General features: G+C 44.6%; 1 long non-coding RNA gene across 1 annotated transcript in view; it reads right to left on the bottom strand.

Annotated features, from left to right (window-relative positions):
- LOC119468133 overlaps nt 1–3,349 on the bottom strand; it is a 16,207-nt gene extending 12,858 nt beyond the window's left edge. Inside the window, exon 1 of the long non-coding RNA XR_005196768.1 lies at nt 1,955–3,349. This is a non-coding gene — a long non-coding RNA (uncharacterized LOC119468133). The remainder of the gene's footprint in view (nt 1–1,954) is intronic.
- Nucleotides 3,350–10,264: the final 6,915 nt, after the last annotated feature.

Below are 10,264 nucleotides of genomic sequence, written 5' to 3'. Positions count from 1 at the left end.
AAAAAAAAAAAAAAAAAAATAGTACTTTTCTGGCTGGGTGAGGTCACTCAAGTCTATAATCCCAGCATTTTGGGAGACTGAAGTGAGAGAATCATTTGAGACCAGTTCAAGATCAGACTGGACAACATGGCAAAACCCCACCATCTCTAAAAAAAAATACAAAAATTAGTTGGGCAACATAGTGAAACCTCCATCTGTATAAAAAATTGGCTGGGCATGGTGGGGCACGCCTGTGGTCCCAGCTACGTTGGAGGCTGACCTGGGAGGATCACTTGAGCCTGGAAAGTTGAAGCTGCAGTGAGCTGTGATCACACCACTGCACTCCAGCCTGGACAATAGAACTAGACCCTGTCTCAAAGAAAAAAAAAATAGCATTTTCCAGTGAAGACACTTGGCAAACAACTGCTTGACCAAGTCAACAAAGTTAACTTCACGAACATCTGAACTGACATCATGTACTTCCTCATACAATGCACTAACAACACTGCTTCTGTGCTACTGCTGCCAAAACATATAACCTAAATCTAATCGTGAAGAAGTACTAGGCAAATACAAACTGAGAAGCACCCTTAAACACAACTGGCCTATTCTCTTCCAAGATGTCAAGATCAAAAAAGGCAATGAAATTAACAAACTGTTTCTAATAAAAGGAGACTAGGCCGGGGCGCAGTGGCTCACCCTTGTAATCCCAGCACTTTGGGAGGCTGAGGCAGGCAGATCATCAGGTCAGGAGTTGAAGACCAGCCTGGCCAACATAGTGAAATCCCATCTCTACTAAAAACACATTTAGCCGGGCGCGGTGGTGGATGCCTGTAGTCCCAGCTACTCGAGAGGCTGAGGCAGGAGAATCGCTTGAACCCGGGAGGCAGAGGTTGCAGTGAGCCGAGATTGTGCGACTTCACTCCAGCCTGGGCGATAAATGTGAGACTCCGTCTCAACAACAAAAAAAGGAGACTAAAGAGACTCAACAACGAAATAAATTTGGGAATCCTTGTCAGGGAAAAAAAATTACTATAAAGAACGATATTGGGACAAGTGATAAATCTGAATATGGCTCATCAAAGTACTTGATGTCACATTTTATAATTTTGATAGTTGTACTCTATTATGCCAGGGAATATTCTGGTTCTTAGGAAATATATACTGAATTTAGGAGTCAAGGTGCATGGTCTTCAATTTCTCAAGTGGAACAGGGGAAAAATACATATATGCATCTGTGTATAATGTACATAAAGAAAATGATAAAGCATACAGGGCACAAAAAGGAAATTAATGAGTAGGTAAAGGATACATAAGAGTTCCTCTAAATATTCTTTTTTTTTCTTGTTTTTTTTTTCCTTGATTTTTTTTTTTCTGCCAAGGCCTTGCTCTGTTGCCCAGACTGGTGTGCAGTGGTGCAATGATGGCTCACTGCAGCCTCAACCTCCTGGGCTCAAGCCATCCTCCTGTCTCAGCCTCTCAAATAGCTAGAACTATAGGCACATGCCACTATACCTGTCTAACGTTGTATTTTTTGTAGAGATGGCATCTTGCTGTGCTGCCCAGGCTGATCTCAAACTCCTGGACTCAAGTGATCCTCCAGCCATGGCCTCCTAAAGTGTTGAGATTACAGGTGTGAGCCACTGCACCTGGCCCCTTGAAATATTCTTACAGAATTCTTATTCTATATATCTGTAAGTTTGAAAATATATCCAAATAAAATTACAAAAAAACAAAACAAAACAACAATAAAACCAAACCAGAGGATAAAACTGTTTATAACTTTTAGTTACCTACTCTTTCTAATGGCTCTAAGCCTTTATAGAGCTTCAAAAATGCCTGCTGTGCCTCATTTGTTACTAGATGCTGGGATATGAGATGCCTCAGATGAAAAGTGTTAAGGGCCCAGGACTCCAGATAGCTTCCTCTCCATCCTGTTCAGCCACCACTGTCCTCACCTCAGTGCCCTGCTTACCTGCTGTCATGGGCATGACGTCAGAATGCAGGAGCATCCGGATGAGGCCGGCCAGCTTGTTCCCAATCCATGTACACCTGAAGATTTGACCAGGCCTTTTTAGTGGCAGGCTCTCTCTAGGTACAAAAGAAATTGCTAGTTACAGACAGCTCCCTGACACCCCAAATAGGAGGGTGAGTATTCTACGCACTCACCCAGAACACAACTCCAGTGAGCAGGCTGGAGCAAGTGCTAACAGGGAAGGCCTTGGGCCTGACAGGGCTGCAGGAGGCAGGAGCCCCGGCTGTAGCACCAGCTGGATGCCCAGAGACAGGAGACCTCAGCACTGGCTAACCTGAGCCCCACACATGAGTATGTTACCTCATCAGGCTCACCCTCAGAAGTATCAGTTTCCTCCTCCTGCCCCGCAGTCACAGAACAGCATTTTTCTGAACCATGATCAACAACTCTCAAATCTTCAAATGCCAGTTCCAATCTACCCACCGTCTTCCAATTAAACGAAGCCATCCATGTCCCACTACCTCTTCCCTCTTCGCTTGGCCCTGCACATACACGGGCTGGCTACATAAAAGCAAGGGGGCAGCCCTCTTGCTCAGGCCTAAGCACTCAGAAGATAGCGGAGGAGGCTGGGTCATTTTGCTTTGTGCTCCAGGATAAGATTGGCTAGAGGATAAATACAACATTCAATACAAACCCTCCCATTTGTGAGGTAGAGAAAACTCTATTGTTTTTGACCTCTTTGTAGTTTGAATTAATAGTTCAACATACAGGTATTGAGCTAGCAGGCCAGGCACTGGGATTCTTAAGTAAATGGATATAGTTGGGTGGGTGGCTCACTCTATAATCCCAGCACTTTGGGAGGCCCAGTCAAGAGGAATGATTGAGCCCAGGAGTTCTGAGATCAATCTGGGCAACAAAATAAGACCCTGTCTCTACAAAATAAAAAATGAAAAATTTAGCTGGGTATGGCGGCGTGCCTGTACTTCCAAGTACTTGAGAGGCTAGAGCAGGAGGATCACTTGAGCCTGGGAGGTCAGAGCTGCAGTGAACTGTGATGGCACCACTGCACTCCAGCCTAGGCAACAGAGCAAGACCCTGACTCAAAAAATAAAAAATAAATAGATAGGCAGTTAGATAGATATGGCCCCTGCTCTTGAGGAACTGGCCTGGCCACTGGGGGAGGGATATCCACAATGTAAAGGCACACAGATCCTGGAGCTCTATAGCCTTAGTTCAGACCTCAGCTCCACCACTTATGAACTGTGTAACACTGGACAATGTACTGACCTCACTGCGCCCCAGAGCTTCCTCACCTAGAACTAGGGATAACAAAGTACTTATCGGCCTGGCGTTAGCTCATGCCTATAATTCCAGCACTTTGGGAGGCCTAGGCGAGCGGATCACCTGAGGTCAGGAGTTTGAGACTAGCCTGACCAACATGGAGAGACCCCGTCTCTAATAAACACACGAAATTAGCTGGGCATGGTGGCGGATGCCTGTATTCCCAGCTACTCAGGAGGCTAAGGCAAGAGAATCACTTGAACCTGGGAGGCGGAGGTTGCGGTGTGCCAAGATTGTGCCATTGCACTCCAGCCTGGGCAACATGAATGAAACTCCATCTCAAAATAAATAAATAAATAAAATATTAGTAGAGCACTTAGAACAGTGCCTGGCACAGAGTAAGCACTATTTAGCCATTTGTTAAATAAGTAATTTCAATATAATCCAGTCACATTTCTATATAATTACATTTCAATACAATGCCAGGACAGAGGGTGCCAGAGGAACCCAGAGGCCATGGGAGCCCAGAGTGATACTTACCTCACTCACTGCAGGATTCAGAAAAGCTTCCTGGAGAAGGCAGTAAATGGGCTAAACTATGAGAAATGGGCAGGCATTAGCCACATAAAATAAGTTGGAAAGGACACTGCAGGCAGAGAAATGACTTACATCAAAACAGAGATTTACAGGTTATCTACAAACTCTTGTTTCCTAGAAAAAAAATGGGGATAAAATGTGGAGAGATAAGCAGGGGTCAGAACACAGAGGGGCCTTCCGTCTCTTTTGATGGAGGCTGGAGTCAATCCTATAAATGAGGAGAGTGGTATAGTCAGATCAGCCCTTCAGAAAGCTCCCTCTGGCTGCTGAGGACAGGAGGAGAGCAGGCCTGAGGCAGGTAGACCAGTTAGGAAGCTACTCCAATTATTCACAGGAGAGAGGATAAGGCCTCAGCCAAGACAACAGCGGCAGAAAAAAACTGGAGAGGAGAAATGCAAGATTTAAAAGATAAAATTAGCAGGGTATGGCAATGTATTAGGTATGAAATATAGTGAGGGGTCTAAGATGGGACTGGGGAATCTGGTTTGGGTGTGACTATGTTGAAGACGGCAAAGTGAACCAAGACTGGGCATAAAGGAAGACAAGAGTGAAAGGTGATGAAAACCGTTTGGGATATGCTTTATTTATGGTGCCTATAAGACTTCCAGACAGAAACATGTGAAAGGTCAGGGCTAGGGATAGAGATCAGAATATCACCTGGACAATGAATGATCGTTATAACCTTAGGCGATAGAAGTGGCTGGCATGGCACAAGGATAATGTGGAGAGAGGAGCTAACGGCTAAGAAAGGAATTCAGGGAAATATCACTGCTCAAGGGTGGACAGAGGAGGAGGAGCCCCCAAGTTATCCTGGGAAGCAACAGTCAGGATGGTCTAATGGAGAAGCAGAAGCAAGTACAGAGGGCGGGGAGAGCCTTGTGCCTGCATACTGACTGAGGGGAAGGGGCCTCTACATGATTCTGCCCCCTTGGAATCAGGGCAGGAACAGGAAGACAGTGAGCCTGCTGCCAAAGACTAGGACAGTGGATGCTGGTGATGGGGAGTACTCACCACCCTTTCTCATCTCAGATATTTGCCTCACTCAGCAGCAATCACAAATCCCTGAGCCCACATAAGGTACTTCTCACCTAGATCAGAAACCCAAAACTTCTCCTTTCAATTCACCCAACACCACTCACCTCAGTTCCTTGGGTGGAAAGCAGCAGCCTCTCCTCCGGAAGCATGAACTTTCATTCTCATCTCTTGGCTTTCCACTTTGGGAGGTTCTGAACCATCTTTCTTTTCATCCTCTTCCCAGAAAACTTCTCCGCCCAGTCTTCATCTGACCAAACTGAAAGGAAGGAATCAAATGAATGTTAAGAAATTCAAGCCATCAGCCAATAGCTAATTAGCTATGTCCAGTTCTTCACTGCTTTAGCCAACAAAGTGGGCTCACTAAGTAGGCTTTCATAGTCAGAAGTTCCCTCTTAGAACAAGACAAGAAAAGTTGTCACTGGGAAATATCAGGCCTTAAGTCCAGCTCTTAACAGAAGTGAATGAGAATAAGGAGGAGGAACTAAATCAAGCCAAAAGGAATGTCCCATCCTGTGTCAAGGCTGACAGGGCATAGTTGTGACTGTGTCCAAAAGCTAGTCTTTCACAGGGGGCAGTGCCTCCACCTTTACTAAGAACTCAAACTCATTTTTTTATTTCCATGGAGGTGCTACAGTCTCTTCTCCACTATAAACCACTCTGCTTGGGTTCATACCATCACTACAAGAGGAAGTAAGGGAGGTGGATCAGAGACCAGTCTGGCCAACATGGTGAAACCCTGTCTCTACTAAAAATACAAAGATTAGCCAGGTGTGGTGGTGCATGCCTGTAATCCCAGCTACTTGCAAGGCTGAGGCATAAGACTCAATTGAACCTAGAAGACAGGGGTTGCAGTGAGCTGCGATCACACCACTTCGCTCTAGCCTGAGCAACAGAGTAAGACTCTATCCAAAAATAAAAAAGGTAGCCAAGGCCAAAGCTGTGGACATGACAGGGAATCTGTAAGTTGTTCCCACTCACCTGGTCTGGAAGAGCCTTCCTTAACTCTCATTGGTTTGGCTAAAATGACACAAATTATCCACCCAAAGAGCTCAGATTCATTCTGAAAAGACTGAAATACAACTCAGCTACTTAAACCTGTTAGGTTGAAGGAATACCTGACAGTCTTCCATTTACTTCCCAGGAGCCTGAGACCTGCTTCTGATTCCAAGCCCAGGAACCTGCACCCCATAAGCAGGCTAAGCACAAAGCCAACCACTAGAATGCCCTGGAACTACCATGCACTTCCTTCAATACCAACAAACAGGAAGGTCTGTGCTGGCAAGATCTTTGGATTTGAGTTCAGGACTCTCTAAAATTATAAGGGTAAATGCAGTTACCAAGTACCTGAGTCTACCTTATAAAGTCAAGATCAGCTTTGGACTGGAGAAAAAATGCTATTGTTGACTGCTGAGGGGCATGTTTGATGAAGCCCTAACAAAGAACATGGAATGAAGTGTAGAAATATTTCATTAGCCAAGAACAACTGGTACTTCAAAAGAAGTTTTGGGCCTTTTCGTGAGAACTAAAAGTTCTATGAAAAAAGGTTCCTTGGGCCGGGCGCGGTGGCTCAAGCCTGTAATCCCAGCACTTTGGGAGGCCGAGGCGGGTGGATCACGAGGTCAAGAGATCGAGACCATCCTGGTCAACATGATGAAACCCCGTCTCTACTAAAACTACAAAAAATTAGCTGGGCATGGTGGCACGTGCCTGTAATCCCAGCTACTCAGGAGGCTGAGGCAGGAGAATTGCCTGAACCCAGGAGGCGGAGGTTGCGGTGAGCCGAGATCGCGCCATTGCACTCCAGCCTGGGTAACAAGAGCGAAACTCCGTCTCAAAAAAAAAAAAAAAAAAAAAAAAAAAAAGGTTCCTTAATTTAGTAAGACTGAGGTTATAATTACAGCTATGTCCTTTGCTTGTAGAAACAAAGATGGATTGGCAGGGCCCAGTGGCTCATGCCTGTAATCTCAGCACTTTGTTAGGCCAAGGCAGATGGATCATGAGGTCAGGAGTTCGAGCCCAGCCTGACCAACATGGTTAAACCCCCGTCTCTACTAAGAATACAAAGATTAGCTGGGCAGGGTGGTATGTGCCTGTAATCCCAGCTACTCGAGAGGCTGAGGCAGAAGAATTGCTTGAATCCAAGAGGCGGAGGTTGTAATGAGCTGAGATCGTGCCACTGTACTCCTGCCTGTGCAACAGAGTGAGACTCCGTCTCAAAACAAACAAAAAAATACTAAAACTAGTGAGGCATGGAAGCACACACCTGTAGTCCTAGCTACCTGGGAGTCAGAAGTGGGAGGACTGGCTTGAGTCAGGAAGGTGGAGGTTGTACTGAGTCGAGATCATGCTACTGCACTCCACTTCAGTCTGGGTAATACAGCGAGACTGTGTCAAAAATAAAAATAAAATAAAATTTAAAAATACCAAAACCAGACTGTGGGATGATTTGGCCCACAGGCTGGAGTTTGCTGACTTCTGCAAAACAGTCAAGAAGAGATTGGCCAACAAAGGTGGTTGGTATTTACACAAGTGTGAAATGAGAAGGATGTCTGGTTAAGAATTAAATTTTCTGTAATCCCAGCACTTTGGGAGGCTGAGGCAGGCAGATCACTTGAGGTCAGGAGTTCGAGACCAGCCTGGCCAACATGGTAAAGCCCCATCTCTACTAAAAATAGAAAAATCAGCCGGGTGTGGTGGCGGGTACCTGTAATCCCAGCTACTTGGGAGACTAAGGCAGGAGAATCGCTTGAACCTGGGAGGCAGAGGTTGCAGTGAGCCGAGATCACGCCATTGCACTCCAGCCTGGGTGATACAGTGAGACTCAGTCTCAAAAAAAAAAAAAAAGGAATTAATTTTATAAGTAGCCAGTTCACAGTGAATTATTTCAAATAATGATGACCTGTGATTGCTACAGAACTTTGAAACTATGGAAATTGTTGTTTTTGGTTTAATGAAAAAATATATATTAAAAAAAAGAAAAGAAACTATGGAAACTGGAAACACAATAGGCACATTCCCTACCCCAAAAAGTAGCACCAAATAACAGCTTCAGTAAAAAACAAAGATTCTCAGCCATTACTACATTGTTGACAGCTGCAGCAATATCCTGCCAAAAATATACAAGGAAAAAGTTCATGCCTATAGTTCAACTCTTCTTACGTGTTCAAATAATAACTCAGTAGCACAAAAAAAGACACAATTTCCCCTCTTACTTGCCTAGACTGTATTTTACTAAGAGTGTACTGCCTGTTAGAGCTGGTGGTATACAGATGTGTGCCCAGGTGATGGAGAGAGAGAATACACACAGTAAAACAGGAACAAGCAATGCCAGGCCAGAGGTCTCAGGCCTCTGCAAGACGTGTCTTCTATACTCTGAATACAGGAAGGGAACTCTGAGCCAGGCCTGGTGGGCCATCCTTCAACCAGAACTTCCCATTTCTCTGCAAAAGCCACTACTGAGCCACTATAATGGGTTGAATAGCATCGTCCAAAATTCATGTCTGCCTAAACCTCAGAATCCCAAAGTTTTGGGAAGCTGAGGCAGGAGGATGGTTTGAGGCTAGGAGTTGAACATGAGCCTGGGCAATATAGTGAGACCCCCATCTCTACAAAAATTTAAAAAATTAGGCAGGCATGGTGGTGTGCACCTATAGTCCTAGCTACTTGGAAGGCTGAGGCAGCAGGAGCATTTGAGCCCAGGAGTTTAAGGCAGCAGTGAACTATAATCACACCACTGCACTCCAGCTTGAATGACAAAGCAAGACTTTGTCTCAAAAGAAGTAGAGTCTTCACAGATGTAATTAGTTAAGATAAGGTCATACTGAATTGTTATACAGTTATATGATAGACGGTAAATCCAATGACTGGCATCTTTTTTATTTATTATTATTTTTTTGAGACAGAGTTTCACTGCCCAGGCTGGAGTACAATGGTGCAATCTCGGCTCACCGCAACCTCTGCCTCCAGGGTTCAAGTGATTCTCCTGCCTGAGCCTCCTGAGTAGCTGGGATTACAGGCATGCACCACCATGCCCAGCTAATTTTTGTGTGTGTATTTTTAGTAGAGATGGGGTTTCTCCATGTTGGTCAGGCTGGTCTTGAACTCCTGACCTCAGGTGATCCACCTGCCTCTGCCTCCCAAGACTGGTATCTTTATAAAAGCAGAAGACAGAGAGAAATACGTACAAGGAAGAAAGCCATGTGAAGACAGAGGCAGAGACTAAAGTGATACTACAAGCCAAGGAATTGTGAGGAGCCACTAGAAGCCAGGAAGGCAAGGCAAGAGTCTTCCTTAGAGCCTTCGGAGAGAGCAGGGCCCTGCCAACACCTTGATTTTACACTTCTAGTCTCCAGAGCTGTGAGATAATAAATTTCTGTTGTTGTAAGCCACCCAGGTTTGTGGTAATTTGTTATGACAGCCCAAGGAAACTACCACATCCATTCAAACAGACTGACACCATTTGTAATCAATGACAAGAGTGACACTAGTCAAACGTTGAAAGGAAAACTTCTTACTGCTGCCAACTCAAATTCAACAAAAGAGAATCCTTGGTGCTTTTCTGCAAAAGCAGAAATGGGTTGTTAATATGTGAGCAATAGGAGGAAGCATGCCATATCCAGATATCATTTACAAAATGAAAATCAAATTTTTAGATTTTTCTTGGTTTATTCAGCAATGCAACCAGAAATAAGTCATTTCATTTTAAATAAATATGGCTAAACAATGAACCAATTTTAAACTTTGCAAAATTCAGGCCAGGTGAGTGAGGTTGGCTCACACCTGTAATCCCAGCACTTTGGGAGGCCGAGGTTGGCGGATCATGAAGTTAAGGGATCGACACCATCCTGGTCAACATGGTGAAACCCCGTCTTACTAAAAATACAAAAATTAGCTGGGTGTCGTGGTGCATGCCTGTAGTCCCAGCTACTATGGAGGCTGAGGCAGAAGAATCACATCGCTTAAACCCAGGAGGCGGAGGTTGCAGTGAGCAGAGATCGCGCCACTGCACTCCAGCCTTGTGACAGAGCAAGCCTCTGTCCCAAAAAAAAAAAATTTTTTTTCTGAAACTATCCTCCTACTGATTCTTACTATACACTTTTTATATTAAATGATCAGAAATCAAAGCCCCCAAATGGTTCCAACTTAGAAAGTCTACCCTCAAATCCAACAGATTAATTTTTGTAAATTTCAACCCATAGCCACACCATCATCCTAGCCCTACTGTCCTCAGAATCTTCCTTTTCCATCACCAAGATCACCATCATACTGACCTAAAGAGATACCCCCCTGAACTTCATTATATACCAGCCATACACAGAGTGCACATGACTTAAAATTTTTTCCTAAGTTCTTTTCCTGGCATTGGGAATCTGACATGAAGGAATCTGACATAATTTC

Source organism: Cebus imitator, unplaced genomic scaffold (assembly GCF_001604975.1).
Source record: "Cebus imitator isolate Cc_AM_T3 unplaced genomic scaffold, Cebus_imitator-1.0 Scaffold385, whole genome shotgun sequence".
NCBI classification, from domain to species: domain Eukaryota; kingdom Metazoa; phylum Chordata; class Mammalia; order Primates; family Cebidae; genus Cebus; species Cebus imitator.
The sequence above is the reverse complement of the archived record's forward strand: the minus strand, read 5'-3'. Positions and strand labels throughout refer to the sequence as shown.